The sequence below is a fragment of the Chelonoidis abingdonii genome, chromosome 3, assembly GCF_003597395.2.
Source record: "Chelonoidis abingdonii isolate Lonesome George chromosome 3, CheloAbing_2.0, whole genome shotgun sequence".
NCBI lineage: Eukaryota > Metazoa > Chordata > Testudines > Testudinidae > Chelonoidis > Chelonoidis abingdonii.
In genome coordinates this window covers 135,834,050-135,858,819 of record NC_133771.1, presented here as the reverse complement: position 1 = coordinate 135,858,819, position 24,770 = coordinate 135,834,050, and the positions used below count along the sequence as shown (strand labels likewise).

Sequence of the window (24,770 nt, the reverse complement as noted above, 5' to 3'; positions counted from 1 at the left end):
TTGAAAGTTGGTTTTTATACTTCTTTTTGGAAATTGAAAGTACCGTATCTATTTGATCATAAGCCAGTTTGTTTATAAGCAGACCCCCTCCCCCCCACCCAAGATGGATAAGTAAATATGGAAAAAAATTATAACCTGTTCATAAGCCAACCCTATAATTCAGGGGTCAGCAAACTTTGGCTCCCGGGACATCAGGATAAGATGCTGGTGGGCCAAGATGGTTTGTTTACCTTGAGTGTCCGCAGGCATGGAGGTAAACCTAAGTAAACGAAGTGTCCCAGCATGCCAGCTGCTTACCCTGACTGGCCGGGACAGCAACTGGTGGGGAAATTTTTTTGAGGGGAGAAGCTGGGGGTCAGGGGAGTAACCCCTGTGACCACCCCCCACATGACCCCACCCTTAGCCTGGGACCCCCACACTCTCCCCAGCCCATCCCTTACCACCTTATCTGGGGGGGAATGTCTCTGGCTTGGCTGGAGCTGCTCCAGCTGTCTGGGCAATGTGGCCGCAGTATGTTCCAGAGGGCTGGGCCGGGCGGCGTGGCCGCAGCCTGCCAGCCCTGGAGCTGCAGCTGCTTCGGAGGTTGGGGGGAGAGCAGCGTGGCCAGAAGTGGAGAGACTCTCTGGCCCCGCCTCTTCCCATCTGGCTTTGCTGGCTGAGCTGCCTCTCCTTGCTCCCTCTGTTGGTGAGGTGAGGGGGACTGTGTCCCACCTCTCCTTTTGCTATACTCGTTCATAAGCTGACCCCCTTCTCTGGTGCTTCCCTTTTTTACTAAAAAAAATTTGACTTATGAACGAGTATATATGGTAAATAATAATGAAGTGTTATTTACTCCTCATAATACAACTGGGGGCAACCAAATTAAATTAATAGGCAGCAGGTTTAAAACTAACAAAAGGAAGTATTTCTTCACACAACACACAATCAACCTGTGGAACTCTTTACCAGAGGATGTTGTGAAGGTCCAAACTATAGCAGGATTCAAAAAAGAACTAGATATATTCATGGAGGATAGGTCTGTCACTGGCTATTAGCCAGGATGGGCAGGGATGGTATCCCTAACCTCTGTTTGCCAGAAGCTGGGAATGGGTGACAGTGGATGGCTCACTTGATGATTACCTGTTCTGTTCTTTCCCTCTGGGGCACCTGGCACTGGCCACTGTCAGAAGACAGATACTGGGCTAGATGAATACCTTTGGTCTGACCCAGTATGGTCGTTCGTATGTTCTTATCTTGCTGCAAGCAGAATTTTTTAAATATTCCTTAATGATATGTAACATTTTTCTTCAGCCTTATGTCCTAACAATATATTAGATGTGATTTTATTATTGTACCATAATTTATGCCCTGTTTGTGCAACTTCAGGACTGCAGTTTTTAGCTGCTGGGTTGTTCTTTCTTCATAACAGATAAGGAGCAGAGCCAGTTGTGTCACACAATTTTTTTTGCACTGCCTTCTGCTCAAAATTGCTATGACACTTAAACTTTGGTCTCTTTCTACATTTGAAGAAATGAAGTACAGCAGGAGCTCTTCCTATGCTTTTCTTCTCTTCGTAAACTTATATCTTCCCCAGCAAGGCTTGAAAATTATACCTGCCAAGTATTACATGAAGGGTTAGGCCTGCAAGTCAGTGGAAAACCCCCTGTGCTTCCATGGCCTCTGCAGTTTAAAGGAACGAAATAGTTTGGGCACTCTACCGATTTGTGTTTAACTGACATTACAATCAACTTTATTTTGTTTATAGAGTGCAATTTATGAGCCTTCTCACATTTCTCTCTATCAAATTTCACTTCTCATTTATTTCCTAGAATAGGTAATGGTACATCTCTTCCTGACTTCTGTGTCCTTTCTCTCCCCTTTTTCCCTCATTTCCCCCCCCCCCCAATATCCTTTTCGGGTTTTCCCCCTACATTGTGTGGGCTACTTCTATGGTTATATTTTTAAACTCTCTGATCCCTACTCAGTGTTTATAAAGATGTGCATACCATACTTCTGGAGCTTACCCTATCGATCTCTTTCACTGTACACAGCCCTTCACCTCATATCTATCCCAAATGCATCATACATACAGCTTGAAATTTTTTAACATACAGTAACTTTAAAGACTAGACTAAGGTGAGAGGCCCTGTTGTCCAGGGGCAATACTCTAGTAAGACATCAAGCTCTACCTTTACCCTCTCCTGCTTGGAAAGGGAAAAGAGGTAGGATTCCAATTTGGGAGCTGTTCCTGTATCCTGTCCTGATGTGTTCTATCCCTTTGAGCCTCCAGTAATAGGGATAGGGATAGGGATCTGATAAAACTTGAATCACCCTGACTTCCTGTGGCTGCTGGAAGGGAGAAGGTGCATGCATGCATGTTCCTGTTCTTCTTCTTCCTATTCCAGAACCTCCTGATTGTTGCAAAGATGATGGGACAAGGGTCTGTCTGTTTTTTTCCCCTTTCTAGTGAATAGCTATGTGCTTTCCACTTTTCCAAGTTGTTCCAAGGTAAGTGACCTGACTCTTGACTGCTTCACTTGTTACCCTCAGGGTTCCCAATAGTATAACAGAAAATTGAGAAGACTAGTCAATTTTCACTTTTTTTTAAGTTTGGGAAAGCTTGGCATATTAGGAGCAGCAACAGAAGTTCTGGGAGTTGTCTGCAGATTTAGAAAAGCATCACTGTTAACAGTTTGCACTCTTTTTTTGCTTCTGTAATATTGTCTTCTCTTCTATACCAGTCTAGGTACTCAGTTACAGTTCCTCCTTGCCAATGGAATGCAGTCTTTTGATTAATAGATTCATAGATTCTAGGACTGGAAGGGGCCTCGAGAGGTCATCGAGTCAAGTCCCCTGCCTCATGGCAGGACCAAATACTGTCTAGACCATCCCTAGATAGGACAATTCTCTAACTCTACCTACTCTTAAATATACTCAGGAGGAGAATTCCGCAGGCATCCCTAGGCAATTTTATTTCAGTGGTAACCACACCTGCAGTCAGGAGTTAACTTTTCTCTACATGTTCAACCTAAAATCTCCTTGTCTGCAGTTAAGCCCATTGTTCTTGTTTATGCCTTAGAGGCTAAGTGAACAAGTTTCTCCCTCTCCTGTGACACACCTTTTAGATACCTGAAAAACTGCTATTCAATCTCCCTCTGTTCTTTTTTTCACACTGAAACACCAAAACCCAGTTGCTTTCCAAGCCTTTTCACTTCATAGGTTCGTGTTTCTCCACACGTTGAATGCAATTCTTTGTTCTTTTCTCTGGACAAGCACTCTCCGACTTCTCCACATCTTTCTTGAAATGCGGTGCCAGAACTGGGACAGTATTCCATTGGCCTAATCGCAACAGAGTAGAGTGGAAAAATGATTCTTCTCTCGTGTCATTGTGTCACAGTGCTTCAATCCGTCTGTGTGTAAGTGCCTCCCGCATTCATGTTTGCTTAGATTTTATTTTGTGTCACCACTACCTCAGATGCACGTGTATGATTCGTATCTATGATAGGACACTAGTGGTCCACTTGTTACCTCTTTTATTTTTTCTTTTCATTGTGCGTTATCGCGCTTCTACTCTATCCGATCACGTGCTTCTATCGTATTTTCCCAGATAGATTGCTCGCTCTAATGTGTGGAAACATAGATGTTGAACCTGTACTTACCAGGGAAGTGCGTGGAGAAGTGGCAGACAGACGCGTATAGATGCAATGTGTGATGCGGTGGGATTATTAAGAACGGTTATCCCTTTGTTATATCCATGTGGGCGTCGATATTCTGTATCAATATTGGTGTCCTAAGTTGGATAGTGTTTTGAATTTGTGCGCTCTTCTCCTCAAATAGTTGCATGCTCTGCAGTTTAGGTCACTGCAAAGAGGGGCAACACTAGGGAAAGTCGATTTTCAGTGTGGCACTCCGTGGCCCACTTAGTACCGGCGGGGCTCTATGCAGTTTATATTTAGATTAGATGAAGGACTTACTTTAAGTACATTTTTTTAAAAACCTTATTTACCTTTAATACAACAAATAGTTAATTTCTATTTATAGACGTATAGAAAGAGACCTTCTAAAAACATTAAAATGTATTACTGGCACGCGAAACCTTAAATTAGAGTGAATAAATGAAGACTCGGCACACCACTTCTGAAAGGTTGCTGACCCCTCGTCTAGGTATACCACATCCACCACTTCTTCCTAATCCGCAAGACTCGTTACCCTGTCAAAGAAAGCTATCAGATTTGTTTGACATGATTTGTTCTTTACAAATCCATGCTGGTTATTCCCTGTCACCTTACCACCTCCAAGTGTTTGCAGATGATTTCCTTAATTACTTGCTCCATTATCTTCCCTGGTGTGTAGTTTCCTGGGTTGTTTTTATTTCTGTTTTTATTCTTCGCTCTCCAGTGACAACAAAGGTGGCCACGCACACCCAAATGGGCGTTAAACAATCATCATGAGCCATTGACCAGCAGAGAAATAGGATTCCCTCGGGCACAGCCTGGAACTCTGGGACCGCTGTGCCTCTTTAATTCTCCAACCTGGACTCTCTCACAATGCTTGGGTAGTGACAAGCAGAAAACCCCTCCAGGCACTATCACTCAGCCAGTAGCATGCAGAGAGATACCTCTCTAAGGTGCATGAATGTTCTCTAAGCCACTTCTGAACTATACAGCATGAGACACCAGCAAATCTCCCCACCCTTGTACCCAATAATGTACCACTTTACCCTGCTCAAGACCTTGTCTTGAACAATGTGAGCTCATGAAATAGTTTGCCACTTCATCAAAGGATAGTGGACATGCACCAGTCTTTGTAATATGAGCAGATTCCCCAAGCATTTCAGACAAACCCACTGGTTAAGATAAAACATTAAAATAAGTTTTATTAGCTACAGAAAGATAGTTTTGTTTTGTTTTTTTTTTTAAGTGATGACAAGTGTTAGGCATATAGGACACAGATGGTTACAAAAGAAATAAAAGTAAAATTTGCAGTCTAAATTCTAAACTTTGTCCGAATAAGCAAGATTTGAATCGAGTGATATTTCTCACCCTAATGGATGTTATAGGCGGCTCACAATTCTTAATAAACAGGCTGAATTTGGTCCCAGGCTAAGAAGTAATCTCCTCAGTTTAAAGTCTTTTTTGTTTTTCAAGTGTTCATGTTGCCTTCAGCATAGGTGGGGCATTAGTGCGGTGAGTTTATACTATTTTATACTCTCGATTCATGTCCCATGGAAGACACTGGCCCAAACACGCCCACTTCATTTTTAAGGGCCACTACTGGGACAACTAAGGGTTAGCAGGCAGTGGGGTGTTTTACGCTCTGCTCACTCTCTACTTACTCTGAAGAGAGAGTCCGATACACATGTCTAAACACACTTAAAATGCCTTCACTAAACAATGCTACTCTTCCAGAGAAGTAGATGGGGTCATGGAATGGATCACCCAAATATCTCAGGCGAAGCTGCGTCAGTACAGAAAAGAACCACCCACTGACCTCAGGGCCCTAGTTGTCACTCACCACCCCACACAGGAATCTACTCAGGGTATCCTCAAACAATTACAACCCATATTTGTTGGGGACCACATCGTGAAATAAATCTTCCCCACACCCCCTCTTCTGGCCTTCAGACAGCCCCCCCAACCAGGCTCATCATCAGAAGAAAGCTCCCCCGCAGAACAGGAGACACCACCTAAAATGGTACCAGACTCTTAGAGCAGACACACAATCTGCAGATGTATCTCTGTGCTACATTGATTGTATCTCCCACAACACACCTTTCAAAATTCATGGGTCCTACACGTGCTTATTACGACCTGAGGTATACCTCATTCACTGCATCGAGTACCCCAGCAACAACTATGTGCGTGAAACCAAAGAATCACTGGTCTCTCAAATGAACTCACAGAAAAATGATAAAAGACAAAATCACCGTATCACCTGTGGACAAACACTTCACAAAGTGAGCACTCCATATCTGATCTCTTAGTTCTCCTCAGAGGAAACCTGTGTAACACCTTCAAAAGGCAAGCCTGGAAACTTAAATTCATAACTCTGCTAGACATTAAAAAAGCATGGACTTGACAGGGGCTCTGGTTTTATGGCTCATGTCTGTTTATAATAAACCCCATTGCCTGCTAACCCATAATTGCCCACTTCATTTTAAGTGATCTCCTACAACAAGGGTTCTCAGTCTTTTTCTTTGAGGCCCCCCTCAACATGCTAGAAAAGCTCCAAGGCCCAGTGGGGGAAGGGGAGGCCAGGCCAGGGTTTGGACTGTGGGGCATAGGCATAGTTTGACTTTGACTTCTATTTTGGGGGGAGGGCCAACAGGGCTCGGGCCAGTGCTGCACAGCAGGGTCCAGTGAGGGACTGGTACCTCCAGCCCCTGACTCACCTCATCAGGCCACCCACCTGTCTGGGATTGCGTGCCGGTGGCTACTCCCAGATGGCTCTGCTGGGCCTGGAGATGCCTGGGCAGCTCTGACTGGCTGGGTGAGCAGTGAAAGGAGGCTGGGAGCTGAGGAGCAGATGGGGGAGATGCCACGGTTGCCCACTCTGACCCCACTAGCCAGAGGTGCAGAGCCCCTCACTGCCTGGCTCTGTGTTCCTGCCTAAGATCTGGGCTGTGCTTGTGCTTATGGCTTGTGCCCTCTCAACTCTGCCCATGGGTTCAAGCTTTCTGCTCCTGGCGACAGAAGGGTTGGGGAGGTTTGGGGTTTCAGCCCTGCACTGCTCCCACCTGCAGGAGGGTTGGGGGACTTGGGGTTTTATCCCCACACTGTCCCAGCTTCAGCCCCATGGTGATGCTGGGGCTCGGGGCACCGGGTTTCAGTGGTGGGGCTCCATGGCTCCCTGAAAGGGCTTGCATATCCCCAGTGGTGGGGCCACAGACCTATATCCTACAACTCGTATTACCACTTCTGCTTAATAATCTAGTCCGACTTGTATTTGGCTCAGGTACTGATTTCCTTCCCCAGACCTGAAGAACTCTGTGAAGCTTGAAAGCTTGTAATTTCCACCAACAGAAGCTGGTCCAATTTTCAAAAAAAAACAAAAAAAACCCCAAACCAACCAAAAAAAACCTCGCCTATCTTACCACTAACTGAAGTCACCTTTGCTGAAATCTGTATTCATGTAACCAGAACATGCCTTTTTAAAGCCATAACATTTCCACTCATTAAAACACTTGAGTGAAAACAGTGATACTATAAATGAGATTGAAGATGAATAAATAATGTAGACAACACAAAATATAGCCCCATGCCTTTCTATTAATATGAATGTGCTGGTATGAAAGTACTGACCAAGTGACTACATTGCAGGATTTTGTGTGAGTCTCTCTCTGTCTCTCATTGTGTGGTTGTTAGTCTGCAATCTAGATTCTGCTGTCTAGAGAAACTTAATTCCATGGAATTAAATCTGTGTGTGCAGAATTCTCTTGCACATATACTTTGGTTCTTTGTGGAGTGTTTGGATTCAGAATAAGAATCCCTGATAGTAAGGGGAGGGATTTCCCATATTTGTTACCAAAAGCTGAATCAGCAGCAGTTGGGTTTTGTGTTTTTGGTACACATTGGCTACATGAAATTAAAATTAAATTAAACATTTAATACATTTCCGAATGACTCCATTTCAGATGAACAGTCGTTCCCTTATTAACACATTCTTCTGATAAAAGTATGTATGCAATAGAGTGGCTTGTTCTTTAGAAACCACGAGACAGATGAACTGAAAATTGGCCGTCTCAGGCTACCTCCCCAGTACTGAGATCTATTTCTAACTTTAGATGTGCATCAAACATCGCTGTGTATCCATTTACATTTTAAAAAAAAAATCCACAACTGTGTGCATATATTATGACATTTGCCTTAATATTCCTCTTCTTGCACTGAAACGATATATGCTGTTTATTTGAGATTTGGTGGTGTTTTTCTTTAATCAAATCTGTGCCCTGTGAGATGCATGGACTGGCTGGCACTAATGGCATCTCATGTATTTATCATTATGTCTAGAACTCTTTGTTTTGAAAGAAAAATGTATGTAGTTGTGGTACATATGTGACTTTGGCAGGCTAAATGTGAGCCACAGTGGAAATTTGTATTGTTCATTGTTGATTTGTGATGTACTTTAAAGTTTCTTTATACATTTTGAAGACATGGAAGATTGGAGGTTTGGTGTTAGAATAGTTATTGCAATTACATGAGTAACAATTTTCTCAACTCTCATTTGTGTGGGAGGTCATGCGGATTGATAATGAAACACTTCCCCGTCCCTGTCTTCAACAGGCTCTGCATCTTTCCCAGCCATCAGTTGTTCTATTGTGATGTCCCGTTCCTACTCCATTCTGAACTTTTAGGAGTCCTCTGGCAAAAACAGGGAAGCCTAGGTACTCCTGACATTTAGAAAGTTAAAAATCTAGAAGAATATTTTGTTTTTTAGATTACATTAATTTAAGTGTAATAGTATTGGTAACTTTGTTTTTATAAAAAGATAAATCCTTATTTAAAAGTTGACAAAAGCCCATGGGAGGGGGGAAGATGTAATAGTCCTAAAAAGCTGTCTGTTGCTAAGCATGAAAGATGAACTTTTGCATTTTAGCACAGTTATCAAAGATACCAAAAATAAATACTGCGCACTTTGAAGTGCGCAGCATACATAGAATCATAGAATCAAAAGGTTGGAAGGGACCTCACGAGGTCATCTAGTCCAACCCCCTGCTAAAGGCAGGACCATTTTCCCTAAATAATCCCAGCCAGGGTGCGGTCTAGCCGGACTTTAAATAGCTCTAAAGATGGAGATTCTATCACCTCCCTAGGTAACCCATTCCAATACTTCACCACTCTCCTAGTCAGAAAGTTTTTTCTAATATCCAGCCTCGACTTCCGCAGCTGCAACTTCAAACCATTGCTCCTTGTTCTGTCCTCCGTCACCACTGAGAACAGCCTAGCTCCCTCCTCCTTGGAGCATCCCTTCAAGTAGTTGAAGGTTGCTATCAAATCCCCCCTTAGTCTTCTCTTCTGCAGGCTAAATAAGCCCAGTTCCTTCAGTCTCTCTTCATAAGTCATGTGCTCCAGTCCTCCAATCATTTTTGTTGCCCTCCGCTGGACTCTCTCCAATTGTTCCATCTGTAAAGGAGCAGTAAAAGTTACCCACAGAACTTGTTTCCTTTCTATCTTCAGAAATAGCAAAATGGCTTATGGTTTTTTTTATAGTGCACTGGAAAATGTTAGCCAATTAGCCAAGTTTTTTTTTTAATTTTAATTTTTTGAAAAATAAAGTGGTTTTAGAATGTTTATTCAAGTATTACTTGCCAACAATTTAGATCCAAAATTAGACCTACCAATTGTAAAACTGTTATCTAGTGGAATTTATTTAGACTACCTTTTTATGAAATTGTGAGGCTTTTAGACTACCCCCTGCACCTTTTGAGGAACAATGTCCCTTTTCAGTTTTTTCTCCTTCCTTCCTTTTCTCAGACAACAAGTTTTGCTCTGTCTATGGGTACGCACAATGCATTTTGTCTGTAGTCATTTATTTCCAGGTTTGTTTAACAGATGGAGGTTAGTTGAGCCAGGAGTGAGTCATATTAAGAGAAATATGAGAAATGGATAAAGTAGGAGTCCATGTGGAGGAGCAGGGGAAAACCAACCTTAATTTGCTTGTATTATAGTATAATACAATACTATAATTATAGTAAAATTTGGCAGTTTGATCATTCTAAACTCTTCACTCTTTTTTGGGAAATGTCTGATTGTATGCAGTGTTGCTGTTGCCATGTTGGTACCAGGATATTAGAGAGAGACTCAAAACTGACTAACATGCATACGTAGCACTTCTCTTAGTGAGATGAGGCGGGTAAGGAAATATCTTTTATTGGACCAACTTTTTTGTTGGTGAAGAGGCAAGTTTTCAAGCTCTCACAGCTGTTCTTCAGGTATGGGAAAGGTATTCAGTGTCACAGCCAAATACAAGATTAAGCAGATAGTTTAGCATAAATAGCACGTATTCTAAGGGGCCATTCAAGGTGAAGCAGCCTGTTAACAGCCTGTGTAGTGATTGTCTGGTTTCACCCACCACAAAACCAATGATATACCTGAGTTACATCAATGGTATTTTCATTGTCTGGAGAGACAGCTTAAACTCCCTCATAGATCCACCACAACTTCAATATCCACTGCCCATCCATTAAACTCTCTCTGGAACACACTAACTCTAGCATTAACTTCATGGAGACCACAATCAGCTTCAGAAACTATATATAAGAAACCCATGGATTGCCACATCTACTTCATAGATCCAGTAATCACTGCATACACACCAATACATCTGTTTATCTGTAGCCAGGCACTTAGATACCACAGAATATGCACCGAGTAGAAAGTCTGGGATATACTGCTCAACATACTCAAAACCGCCTTCACCAAACAAGAACGCTCCTCAAGAGAAATAAATTGCATCGTGGAATGGGCCACCCAAATGCCCCGAGAGAACCTGCTTCAGTACAGAAATTAAACCCTCTGATTACACACCCCTACTTGTCACCTACCACTCTATGCTGGAACCCATATGGGATATCAAACATCTAGAACCCATACTTGATGGGGACCCCAGACAGAAATCTTTCCTGAAACACCCTCCTGCACAAACTTTTGGCCTTCAAACAATCTCCCAACCTCTCCACATTCATCAGAAGCAAGCTCCCCACAACCCAAGACACACAAACTCGAAGCAGTGTCAGACCCTCTCAAAACAACAGATGCAAAACCTGCAGACACATCTCCACTCCTACAATGATCAATACCCTCTACAACACACCTTTCAAGATCCATGGGTCCTGCACATGCCTATCACAATTTGTGATGTACCTCATGCTCTCGAATGAACTCACACAGAAAAATAAGACAAAAACACTTTACCGTCTGTGGGTGAAATATGTTTCACAAAGTGATCATTCTGTATCTGACCCCTCAGTCCTCATCAAATGAAACCTGCACAACACTTTAAATTCTCAGGCTTATATTTTGAAATTCATAACTTTTCCTGATCCTAAAAATCATGATCTTAATGAAGACACTGGATTTATGGCTTATTACAATAGTCTGTAACCCACTATCCCTTCTTTTTGTCCTATGCCTATAGGCTAACTGGCCACTTCACCTTGAAGACTAACAGGTGATGCTGGTGGTAGAATGTCTGTGCATAACGGGGTAAAAGATGTCAGTGACGCCAAATGCCAAAAATTAACATGTCTATACATTAATGCGAGGAGCCTAGGTAACAAGATGGAGGAACTGGAGCTACTGGTGCAGGAAGTGAAACTGGATATTATAGGGATAATAGAAACATGGTGGCGAATAGTAGTCATGACTGGGTATACAGGTATTGAAGGCTATGTGCTGTTTATGAAAGGGACAGAAAGAAAGGCAAAGATGGTGGAGTAGCATTGTTACATCAATGATGAGGTAACTGTGAAAGAAATAAGAAGTGATGGAATGGATAAGACAGAGTCTGTCTGGGCAAAAATCACAGGGAAGAAAGCTACTAGAGCCTCCCCTGAGATAGTGCTTGGGTGTGCTACAGGACCGCCGGGGATCTGATTTGGATATGGCTAGAGACCTCTTTAATGTTTTTAATGAAGTAAACACTAGGGGAAATGTGTGATCATGGGAGACTTTAACTCCAGATATAGACTGGAGGACAAGTGCTTGCAAGAATATAGGGCTAAGATTTTTCTGGATGTGATAGCAGATGATTTCTTCACCAAGTAGTTGAAGAACCAACAAGAGGGGATGCCGTTTTAGATTGGTTTTGGTGACACTGAGGACCTCGTAGAAGAAATGGTTGTAGGGGACAACCTTGGTTCGATTGATCATGAGCTAATTCAGTTCAAACTAGATGGAAGGATAAACAAAAATAGATCTGGGATTAGGGTTTTGACTTCTCAAGGGCTAACTTTAAAGAGTTAAGGAAATTAGTTAGGGAAGTGGATTGGACTGAAGAGCTTGTGGATTTAAATGCGGAGGAGGTCTGGAATTACTTTAAGTTGTAGCTGCAGAAACTATCAGAAGCCTGCATCCCAAGAAAGGGGGGAAAAAACCATAGGCAGGAGTTGTAGACCGAGCTGGCATGAGCAAGCATCTCAGAGAGGTGATTAAGAAAAAGCAGAAAAGCCTACAAGGAGTGGAAGAAGGTGGGATTTAGCAAGGAAAGCTACCTTAGTGAGGTCAGAACATGACGGATAAAGTGAGAGAGGCTAAAAGCCATGTAGAGTTGGACCTTGCAAAGGGAATTAAAACCAATAGTAAAAAGGTTTCTAGCCACATAAATAAGAAGAAAACAAAGACAGAAGAAATGGGACTGCTATACACTAGGATGGACTGGAGGTTAAGGATAACCTAGGCATGGCCCAATATCTAAATAAGTACTTTGCCTCAGGGCTTGGCTACACCTTGCAAGTTGTAGCGCTGGTGAGGGGGTTACAGCGCTGCAACTTACCAGGTGTCCCACATTACAGAGCTCAGCCAGCGCTGCAACTCCCTTTCCTGCAGCGCTGGCTGTACACCTGGTCTTGTACGGGTGTAGCGAATCCAGCGCTGCTGATTGCAGCGCTGCTCATCAGGTGTGGACACTCGCCAGCGCTGTTATTGGCCTCCATGGTATTAAGGAGGTATCCCACAATTCCTGTATACAAACAAACCGGAAGGTACTCCCCGGAGCTACTTATCTAAAAAACAAACACAGCTGCTCTTTGCTGCAACAAGCGAAGCGATCCGAGGCTTTGAATGTTCACAGCTGTTTGCTTGAGGAGACAAACAGCACGCGGGGGGGGGGGGGGGAGGGAGTCCGTGGGAGAAGCTGCTATCTGGTCTGAAGCCTTTTACATTTAAGAGTGATTGAGAGAGGTGGGGGAAATGGCCAGAACTTGCAAGGCAGGAGACTGTCACACAGTGTCCTGCCTCCAAAATCCACCTCTCTCTGTCTCCCGACGCTCCCTGTCACACTCCACCCCACCTCCCTCTTTTGAACTTGCAAGGCAGGAGCTGTCACGGTGTCTGCTCCAAAAATCCACTCTCTCTGTCTCCCGCAAGCTCCTGTCACACTCCACCCCACCCCCCTCTTTTGAAAAAGCACGTTGCAGCCACTTGAACGCTGGGATAGCTGCAACAATGCACCACTCCAACAGCGCTGCAAATGCTGCAAATGTGGCCACAACTGCAGTGTTGGTCGCTGTCAGTGTGGCACCTGCAGCGCTGGCCCTACACAGCTGTACGACCACAGCTGTAACTACCAGCCGCTTGCCAAAAATGTAAGTGTAGGCATGCCCTCAGTCTTTAATAAGGCTAATGAGGCTTAGGATGTGGGAGGATGAATAAACGGGAATGAGGATATGGAGGTGGATTACCACACCTGAGGTGGAAGCCAAACTTGAACACCTGGAGGACAAAATCGGAGGGCCCAGACAATCTCCATCCAAGAATATTAAAGGAACTGGGCGATGAATTGGCAAGCCCATTACCAAGAATTTATGAATTGGTAACTCAGGTTGTACCTACGACTGGAGGATTGCTAAGTAGTCTATCTTCAAGAAAGGGGGAAAAAGTTGATCCGAGTAACTAAGCCTGTTAGTTGACATCTGTATATGTAAGGTCTTCGAAAAATTTTGAAGGAGGAGTAGTTAAGGACATTGAGGTCAATTGGTAAATGGGTATAACTTAACATGGTTTATAAAGTAGATGTGCCAAACAACTGATCTCTTTTCAGAAAGGTAAGATTATCTAAGGACAAAGAAATGCAGTTAGATCTAATTTACCTCGATTTCGTAAGCATTTGACACAGTTCCACATGGGGAATTGTTTAGTTATAATTGGAAAGATGTGGGATGAATATGAAAATTGTAAGGTGTAAGGAAATGGTTAAGGGAGAACTCCAACGGGTGGTATGAGGTTGTGAACTGTCAGGGCTGGAAGGAGGGACTAGGGAGCCTCAAGGATCGTTTTGTGGACCAATCTTTATTTATACCTTTTTGTTCTGACCTTGCACAAAGCGGGATGTGCTAAAAATTTGCGGATGACCACAAACCTGGGGGTATTGCTAACCAAAGAAGGACCGGGATACAAACAGGAAGATCTGGATGACCTTGTAAACTGGGATAAGGAATAGGATGAAATTTAATAGTGAAAAGTGCAAGGTCATCATCTCTATTGCATTTAGGGATTAATATAAAGATTTTAGATATACATTGGGGACATATCAGTTGGAACAACAGAGGAGGAGAAGGACCTGGAGTATTGGTTGATCGAAGGATGACTATGAGGCGCCAATGCGATATGGCCGTTAAAAAAGCAAATGCGGTTTAGGATGCATCAGGCGAGGTATTTCCAGCAAGATAAGGAGGTTAGTACCGTTGAATTAAGGCGCTGGTGAGACCTCACCTGGAATACTGTGTGCAGTTCTGGTGTCCCATGTTTAAGAAGGATGAATTCAAACTGGAAACAGGTTCAGAGCGGGCTACTAGGATGATCCGAGGAATGGAACAACTGCCTTATGAAGGAGACTCGAAGAGCTTGGCTTGTTAGCTGGCCAAAAGAAGGCTGCGGGGGGATATGCTTGCGTCTATATAAATATATCGGGGGATTAACATTAGGGAGGAGAGGAATTATTTAAGCTTAGTACTAATGTAGACACAAGGACAAATGGTAAAACTGGACATTAGGAAGTTTAGACTTGAAATTAGACAAAGGTTTCTAACCATTAGAGGAGTGAAGTTCTGGAACAGCCTTCCGAGGGGAGTTGTGGGGGGGGCAAAGACATATCTGCTTAAGACTAAGTTGATAAGTTTATGGAAGGGATGGTATGATAGGTAGTTTAATTTGGGCATTGATCTTGGATTATCAGGCAAGATAGTCTACTCAGTGGTCTGTGATGGATGTTGATGGGATGGATCTGAGTTACTGCAGAGAGTTCTCTGGGTGCTGGCTGGTGAGTCTTGCCCACATGCTCAGGGTCTAGCTGATCGCGTATTGGGGTCGGGAAGGATTTTCCTCAAGGCAAATTGGCAGGGGCCTGAGGTTTTTCGCCTTCTCTGCAGCGTGGGGCATGGGTCACATGCTGGTGACTCTCTGCAGCTTGAGGTCTTCAAACCACAGTTTGAAGACTTCAATAACTCGGACATAGATTAGGGGTTGTTACAGAAGTAGATGGGTAGGGTTCTTGGCCTGCTTTGTGCGGAGGTCAGACAGTGATCATATTGGTCCTTCTGATGAGTCTATAAGACTTCCTTAGATATGATGTCATAAACAGATAGCTAAGGGTTAATGTTCTTTTACCTGTAAAGGGTTAACAAAGGGAACCAAACACCTGACCAGAGGAGCGATCAGGAGACCGGATTTTTCAAAGCTCAGGGGAGGGAATGTTTGTGCCTGTGTCTTTGTCTGGCTCTCAGCTATGAGAGGGGATCTTTTCTATCTGTAAGCTTCTAATCTCAGTTTCAAAGTTGTAAGTATCAAAGGTAGAAAAAACAATAGGCTGTTTTTTGTATTTACATGTGTGTAGTTGCTGAATGTTTAAATTGTATTTCTTTTTGAATAAGGCTGTTTGTTCATATTTTCTTTTTTAAGCAATAGCCCTGTGTATTGTCACTTAATGCAGAGATCCTTTTTTATGTCTTTTTTTTTTTTCTTTTATATAAAGTTTTCTTTTAAGACTTGTTAGGTTTTTTTTCTCTCTGGGTAGGCTAAGGAACGAAGGGGGAAATTCTCTTTGTGTTATAATCTACGAGAGTGAATCTCTGCAACACCGGGAAATTGGTGGGAGGAGAAGACAAAGGGGGAAGAGAGAGAGATTCTTTCTGTTTCCTTGTATTTGGTTGTCTCTTTGTGGAAGAGAGGAGACATGCTTCTTTGGTATTGTGATGTAAAGAGGTTGCATCAGTAACTCTCAGCTTAGCCCAGAGAGGAAATTCTGGGTGGGAGAGACAGGGGGAAGGGAAGTGGGTTATTTCCCTTTGTGGTAAGACTCAGGGCTTCTGAGTCTTGGGGTTCCCCAGGGAAGGTTTTGGGGAGACCAGAGGGAGCCAAAACCCTGGAATTTTTGGCTGGTGGCAGCGAGATCAAATCTAAGCTGATAATTAAGCTTAGAAGGTTTCATGCAGGCACCCAGATTTTTGGACGCTAAGGTCCAGCATTGGGAATGCTTATGATATATGAGCTGTTTGTTCAATCTTGTGTTTAGCTGTGACGCACACTTAGTACCTTTCCCAGACCTGAAGAAGAGCTCTGTGTAGCTCGGAAGTCTCTGTCAACAACAGAAGTTGGTCCAATAAAAGATGTTACCTCATTTACCTTGCCTGTCTGATATCTTGGTACGTACATGGCCGCAACATCAGTGCGTGCAACCTCTCTTAGTATGAGAGAAGCAATGGCTGCCAGGTCAACTGTTTGATCTTTCACTTGTTGCTCTTCCTATAAAGAATATGCTTGACTGCGTTCTGTTGTGGTTGTCACAAAATAAGCTGTTCTCCAATGCTCTTGTAGTCTGTTCATCTAATTGTTTTGTGTTGGCAAGGGACTTTGTATTCAGCCAGCATGCCTCTTGGCTTCCTGTTGAAATTCCAAGGATGATAAAGAAAGGAAAGCATAATCACGTAACACTTCGATACTAGTGTAATGTAGGACTTCAGTGATCGTTAAGAACATTCATTTCTTGAAGCCTGTCTTCTCTTCTGGACAGCTGTATTCTGACAAGGAACTTATAAAGGAAACTTTTTTTTTTGTTCTTTTAGTTAGAGAAAAGTAGTCATCTTTCAGTCTACACTTTGAATGCCATATGCAATTCTGGTTGCCCCATCTCAAAAAAGATATATTGGAATTGGGGAAGGTACAGAGAAATGCATTAAAAATTAGCTTCCATATGAGGAAAGATTTAAAAGGAGTGGGATTTCTCATCTTGAAAAAGAGATGACTTAAGGCGTGATATGAGAGAGGTCTATAAAATCACGAATGGTGTGGAGAAAGTAAATAAGAGTGTTTGTTTATCCCTTCTCATAACACAAGAACCAAGGTGACCCAATTAAATGAATAGGCAGCAAGTTTTAACATAAGGAAGTACTCTTCACACAGTGCAGAGTCAACCTGTGGAACTCATTGCCAGGGCATGTTGCAAGGGCCAAAAGTATAACTGGATTGAAAAGAAAATTAGATAAATTCATGGAGGATAAGTCTATCAATGGCAACTTAAGCTCAGATGGTCAGGACGACAATCCCTCTAACGTTGCAGAAGCTGGGAGTGGGTGACAGAGGTACTCACTCAAATTTCCCTGTTTGTTCATTCCCTGAAGGATCGGGCATGTGGCCGCTGTTCAGAAGACGGGTAGGGGCATATGCATGGTGACCGATATGGCCTGCTCTTAGTCTTAATTATTTTGGACATTAGTGATTAGTAAACGTTTCATAACAAAGCAAAGCCTATAGAAATCAAACCAATTGTACCGCTATTTTCTTGCTGAACAACTTAGGCTTTGATCTACACTAGCCAATTAGAGGGTAGAATATATACTTTTGCACACCAACGTTCCCTGAATGTGTATATTTTTCCCCCCTCGCCTGTTCATAGTTTCGCAACTGTAGTGCTTGCTCTTGTCTTCTTATTGCTGGTGTGGAAATTGGCAGTCTACTGCACTGCTTTGAGGGAATAAACTAACCTTTGAAAGACTGCTAAAGTCTGTTTCTAGTTTTAGCATTTCCAGAGCCTTGATGTCCTGGATTATCCGTCATTATCCATGAGGTCAGTTCCACTCCCCTATATTATCCCATTGCACCTCTAAAAGAGTAATATTCTGTAAAGGGACAATCTGCTTTCTGTTAACTGGAATTTTTTAAAATATAATTTAGTACTATATCCTGTCTAACTGTATGAATATTGATAAATATTCATTTTTTTGCTTCCTCTTTTTAATTTGCACTGAAGCAGAGCTTTAAATGTCTTCCCTTCACGGTGATCTCTTCCTTATGGGTTTGCCAGCTACCAGATGTTTACACATGTATTATCCAAGTTCTCTTTATAAGTCAGATCACTATTCTTTCACACAACCTTCATGGGTATCTGAGGAAGCTCTGGTTCTGTTGCAATTATAATTAAAAGGGAGCCTCAACAATCTCTTGTATTCTTCTCTAATCTCCCTAATGTTCCTTCTTTGTATCAACATGGTGGCAGGAATGTCCTAGAAGATAATTCTTATGACCTGGATAGCTGATTTTTCTTGCCTCTAGAATGTTTCAGGACAGCTTCCTTCTGCTGTGAAATGCATTTCGCATCTTTTGGTCCTGCTGGTGCTGCTTCTAACAGGGTTCTGTGCACCTCAGTGATCATTTCAGTTTAAAAAAGGATCTCCTTGATAGCAGATCTGATGGTTTAGAAGGTGTTTTCTTTTCAGCCCTGCTCACTGTTTATTTTTCCATTGTGCTGGGGGGAAACTTCCTCAAATTTTCAAAACAAGAAAAAGTTAAATTTAGTCCTCAGGTGTTGCTTTGTGAGTATGGGAGATCATGTACTGCTTTTTTCAGGGGAAAAGGGAGAGGATGTGAAGTGATTGCCTAAGTATAGGAGTTTTTGTCTGACCACATTTTAATTGTTCATTTCTTTTTAACCATTCTGTAAGGAAAAACTCTGAGATAGAGTAAAAAAATTATTGTTAATCCATGGACCTGGTAGAGTGCAGGAAGTTGTGAAAAATCCATTTATATCAAGGAAACTTGGATAAGCAGAATATTAATTAAGAGTAGAAAAAATGGTGGTTTTTTTTTTTTTTTTTTTTGGTAAGAGTCTTGAAAGAGTCACACATGAGGAGAAGATTTTGATGTAAATACATAAAATGCTAAGAGAACACTCCAGAAGTACAAGGTGCTCCTTGCTATATTCATAAGGCTTAGGAAGAGGGGTTTACCAGTGAGCCGTTTCTGAATTCTTAATCTGCTAAAGAAACCTTCTAAAATTGTTATAAAACTTGTTATCCCAGGCACAAATATCTACTCTGGTCTTCACCATGATGACAAAACTGTTTTAGTTACCCATATCTAACAAATGAACCAGTAACATTTTGTACGTTACCTCATACGTACTACAGCAAAAATTGAGTTAAGTCACAATCTGAACTTTGCCCTTGTGTGTATACGTTGATGAATTATTTATTAACATGATCACATGCTACTCTTGGCTAAACTCCTGGTTTGCTACAGACTGCTTGATCAAACCGAGGAATAATTTCCAACAAATGGAAACCAACATCTCTCCTCTAGAAGAAGACTTGAACTCTGTGTAGCTTGAAGGCTTATCTCTCTTTCACCAACAGAAGTTGGTACAGTAAGATATTATCTCACCCTCCTTGTCTCCTCTCGTATCCTGGGACCAACTAGCTAAAGCAACACTGCAAAAATCACTCATTCCTGTTGTGTGTTCTCTTAATGTTAACCAAATGGTTAGATGAAAGTATACATTTTGAGATAGTTTGGTAGTGCTTAGGACAACTCTTCTACATTGTTCTCATTAGAAATGGCCCCATGCTGATTGTTCAGTACCTCCAATAGAGTATGAGAGTGCCCCATGTTAATCAAGATTACTTGTACAGGAGTAATCTTAACAATATTGTTGACTGATTAAGTTCACATACTTTAACTAAAAATGTTAGCTCATAAAAGAAGCTAGAGTCCAACCAACGTTGTGTAATCTACTTGTTGGATGTTGCTGAATACTTGGGCTGCATGTATTATCAAGGCAAAAACTGTGATGAACATGGTTTTTAATTGAACGTGGTCTATGCACAGTTTAGTTGCAAGTGTGAATGAGCATCAAAAGTTCAGCTGCACCAGATGCTGATGCTACTTGCTGACAACAGGTAGTGTCTGTAAAGTTGACAATCCGAAAAGTTAGTAGAGAAAGTCAAAGGGAACTGGGAGCAAATTTGCAGAAATGCCATAAAGATTCTTAGTGTCAGGACATGCAAAAAAGACTATGCGAAGTGCTGTCGTCTTCTGCCACTCATTTGAGCATCAGAGCATACTTTATTTGCTTTCAGGATCACTGTGCCAGGCTTAGCCTGGCTAATAGTCCGTATGCACTACAAAAAGGATTATAGCAGGAAATGTGCATGAAGTGGAGAGGAGAATGCTTAATTTATAACTAGAATGGCTTCACCCTCCAGTGTCAATGGTGGAAAAAATTGGTTATTCGTTATTCCTGTTGCCGGGGGGTTAGCCCCTTGTGTGAGATACGAGCTTCTCCAAGACTATGGAGATAGAGTATCCATGAGAGCCAGCTTTCGATCTGTTTCAGAGACTGCCTTTCAAAACATGAGACTTTGGATAGCTTCAGACTAGCTTTCCCCTCCCCCCCTTTCCTTTTTGTAGATGTCTCATTCAGCCCCAAATGAAGAAGACTGGGTGGAAGGTAGTTGCTAAAGGGTATGCACTTTTATTTTGGCATAGTGATGGGGAAGTGTATAGAGCAAGGCAGTAGTGCAGAGGGAAACAAGGGAGGAATGAAGGGGTGGATTTAAAAAAAACACAAAACTCTGGAACTTCCCAGAATATATGCATAACATCTCCAGTCACTACTTGTATATTTTATTCTGCCCCCTCTCTTTTCTGCAGCTTCTCTATTTAGATTTTAAGCTGTTCAAGTCAGGGATCTATCTTAGATCTATCATACTTTAAATGATATATAAATGATAGGTTAAAAATGCAACAGCCTCAAATGGATAAATTAAAAAAAAAAAAAAAGTGCTATTACCAAAAATAGTCAGTTTGACTGATTTGTTGTGTTTTCTTGCAGTCTTGGAGGGAGATTTTTTTGTTTGTTTTTGAGTTAATAAAAGGAATATCCTACGCAACCCTGCAATATCAGCACATTCCCTCTGGTTCAGGGAACCAAGAATATTCCGTGATAAGAAACAAGAACAATGTCCTATCTGCAGTGATTTACCCAGGGTGAATAAAAATCAATATTTTTGGGAAGGGTGTGTGTGACTTTTTTTTAAATACAGGGATTTTTTAAATTTTCTTTTTTAAAATGAAATCTGAATTTATTACAAAATCTGCTAAAGCCTAAATTTGTTATCCCTCAAAACATTTAAATATAAAATACTTATGCTGAATCCATGTGGCTCTATCAAAAACTTTGAGTTAAAGGCTGTTTTTCCTGCATGAAGACAGATTTCCCTCCCCCCCCCCCCCACAATTCTAACTGAGATCAAGCATTATAAATATGGCACAATAGGCCGCACATTGTATCAAGGGCTTTATCCTGGTTATAAACTTACTTTTGCGCTATTTGTATGGACTGCCTGCCCTGTTTTACTATGCTAGTGAATGATAACTTACATTTTTGTCAGAAATGTGGTTTTTATGGTGGATTATTTATGAATTTCAAAATGTTAGTATTCAAAATAGAATTGGCAATTTGTTATGGGAGTATTTTTATCAATTACATTCTTATCAGTACTGCTGGATTTATGATTTTTTTTTTATTGCTCAATATAAGCAAACATCCGGTGTTAAAAGTTAACTTTCTTAAATGCCTAATAAAACTTAACATTTAAAAATGTTTTTTCCAAATGCTAGAGATAAGGATTTAAATAGATTTAGATTATCCTATGATATATTAATTTCCCCTATGAACCTATGAAACTGGGTTTAGAATGAATTATATCATTTGAACAGTATCACAGACAGCTGCAGTAGGCAGAATCTTTCATTTACAATCTTTTTTTTTTTTTTTTTTTTTAAAGCAGTGCACTCTGTATTCTTAATGAGAGAGTGACTCTTAGCTTTTTAGTTTCAGGGTCCAGCTTAGACATATCAAGGGTTTCCTGCCATCTGCAGTGGAACATTCAGAGTCATCTCTGGTACTCTACCACAGTGCGCAATTAACGAAGTCAGATGTAAATACCGTATATTCAATAAAATACTTTTTTTCCGTTTCCAGTAAAAGCTTGCATATTTGTAAGCCAAGACCACAATCCCACAAGACCATAAGATGGGGAAAAATAGTTGGTCATTTTATGTGACACAATCTCTCCTTTTCCTTGTCAAACAACATAATGACATTTCAGCATTACAACCGCAGCGGAACAACTTCGGAATAGTTGCTGATAAGGGTATGAAAAGGAAATGAAACAATTGTGCAAAAAAAAATTGAAGGAAATTCGTTAGTCAGAGCAGGTCTACACTTGCGATCTTTAAAATCGTTAATGGTACATATCGATGAGACGCTGTATCTGTACTATACGACGTCGTCCTTAATACGAGTTAACCGCCCCTTAGAAATGCCGATTTCGGAACCTCCCCAACTAGAGGAGTAGCGCTAAATTCGATAGTGATAACTCGATTAGGGTTCGTGTGGGACGAAATCGGACGTTATTGGCCGCCGGCGCAATCCCAGAGGTGCTGCAGTGACCGCCTGTAGACAGCAATCTGAACTCGGATGAGCGTGCAGGTCCGGAAAGTCCCGCGAACTTTTGAATTGCATTTTCCTGCTGTCAGCGTGGAGCTCGGATCAGCGGCTTGGATGCAGTCCGTCAAATCCAAATAGGAGCTCCACATGACGTACGGGAGTACTAGGTCTTGATCGTGATGGGGAGACAAATCTGTGGATCCACTCGTACAGAACGTAGATTTCATGTGCGGAAACGCCAATTCGCGTGGAATAAAAAACTGCAGGAACACAGCGCTGTGGACACAGCGAAACGGAAGCCAGAGACTCACAATGGACGATCATGAGGGAGGGAGGGGGGACTGAGACTCCAGCATCCACAGTCCACAGCTAGTCTATGAAATGATTTGCATTATGTGGCAGAGCTCCATGCTGTAGGTCATAACGCCAGTGTCTGCGTGGTTCAGGGAAAATCAGCTCCTCATTTCATTTCCCCCCCTCCACAACGGCAAAAAAGGTATAGAAAAGCATATTCTGGACACTTCATGTCACCCTATGGTATTTGAATGCTGCCTGAGCGGACGCACAGTTGCACTGAAGAGCAATTCGCTCCTCTTCTCTGGGTAACAGTTCGCAGACCTGCCTACCATCCAGGAGAACGCTAAATGCTCAATCATGTGACGGCAACATTGCACCAGCTAGCAAAGTAGATAGGACAGAAGGAATACAAGCTTAATATGAAACTTGGGCCAAAAATTTTTGCAATCACATTGGAGACTCGTTGGCAATTGAGTCAATTCCTTACTTAGGGTATCAAAAATAGATGTCCATCGCCGGATGTCATACCCCTGGTCGGAGGCCGCCCTCTAGTATGTCCCCACAACATCATTTCTCTCAGTAACAAGTCCTGGTTCTATTCTGGTATTCCGTTAATTACTTCATGACACAACGGGGGAGGGGAAATGACACGGATGCGGCCAGTAAGTGTGTGAGGGAGAGGAAAGCAACGGGTTGCTCTTGGCAGGGGTCAACCCTGTATACTGACACGGAGCACCTGTGCCTCTGAACACTGGATCGTGTTACACTTGCCTATTATTCCTAGGCAGGACTAGTGCACCTCGGACCGCTCTCGGTCGCAACCGAACTCGGATGCGGGTGCGGTAAAATCAGGGAATCTCCCGCGACTTTACAGTGCATTTCCTCTTTCACGTGTCCAGCTCGATCATACAGGTGGGATGCAGTTCAAATGCAAAAGTATCCTGCAGTTGAACCTTACGGGAGAGAGCAATGTTATCGCTGTATGGTGAACAAATCTCTTTTTCAGAGCTCCGTTAAAGAACAGGAAATGCCAAAGCCTTGAAAATAACTACAGAACACAGCGTGCGTGACAACAGTAACGAAGCCAGACACTCAAACGGATGGTCATGAGGGAGGAGGGGGTAAGAGAACCAGCTACCAGTCTCTCACAGCGGTTCTGAAAAATATTGCATTTTCTGCGACCGCACATTCTGCAGCGTATACAGGTGTCTTGCGTGGTTTCATGGAACAGCTCGTCAGTGTTTTTCCCCTCACACGGTAAAAAAAAAGTGAAATGAAATAATGAGTACTGTAAATGTCACGCTCTGTTCAATGCTCGCTGGCAGACGCGATGCTTGCTGCGGGAAGAGCAGTATGCCTCCTCTGCCCCCCGGCAGGGGTAGACGGCGCCCAGTGATTTGCTCTGGTGAGTGTGGTCGGAGGGCTTCGGGGTGAAAATTTGGAAGACTCCTTTTGCTTGACAGAAGTGGTACAGAAGCCTGGTAACCTGCTCATCGTTATCACGTCTGGGGGCTTGAAGCATCATCAGAACCCTTCCTTCTTGGAAAGAGATCTGAAACTGCAGGATGTCATAGCATGTGGCTCCCCCCCTCATCTTATTCAGTAACACGGTCTGTGATTCTTATTACATGCATTCAGTTCGATAACATCATGTTGCAACAATGGGTGGGGGGCCTGCTGTGGTACCCCAGGTAGTTGGAGAGCAACGGGATTGCGTTACTTGCAGCGGTTCTCCGTCGTGAAATACTGAGCGGAGCAGCTGCGCTGTGCTACATACGGAGTTTAATACACTGTATCCTATTCTTGTCTGACTGACTGTATCCTTTACTAACCGTAAAGGGAGGATGAACCAGCCAGTGAGTTAAAATACCCCATTTCCTTTCAAAAATGGTACACGGGATTATTAGTCCATTCTGTCCCATTTCGGGGAGTGGTACACAAAAAGAGGGGATGGGTAAGTTCTTGCTCTGTTTCCAGTAGTAACGGTCGTCTACACAGAAAGGAGCAATTTTCAAGTAGAATAATCACACCTCAGATTAACCTTCATTGGTTTA

General features: G+C 42.4%; 1 protein-coding gene and 1 long non-coding RNA gene across 2 annotated transcripts in view; one reads left to right on the top strand and one right to left on the bottom strand.

Moving 5' to 3' along the window:
• Positions 1 to 24,770, bottom strand: part of LOC142046593 (uncharacterized) — a 782,351-nt gene that overhangs the window by 304,714 nt on the left and 452,867 nt on the right. The window lies entirely within an intron of this gene.
• GALNT2 (polypeptide N-acetylgalactosaminyltransferase 2) overlaps positions 1 to 24,770 on the top strand; it is a 166,117-nt gene that overhangs the window by 36,060 nt on the left and 105,287 nt on the right. The window lies entirely within an intron of this gene.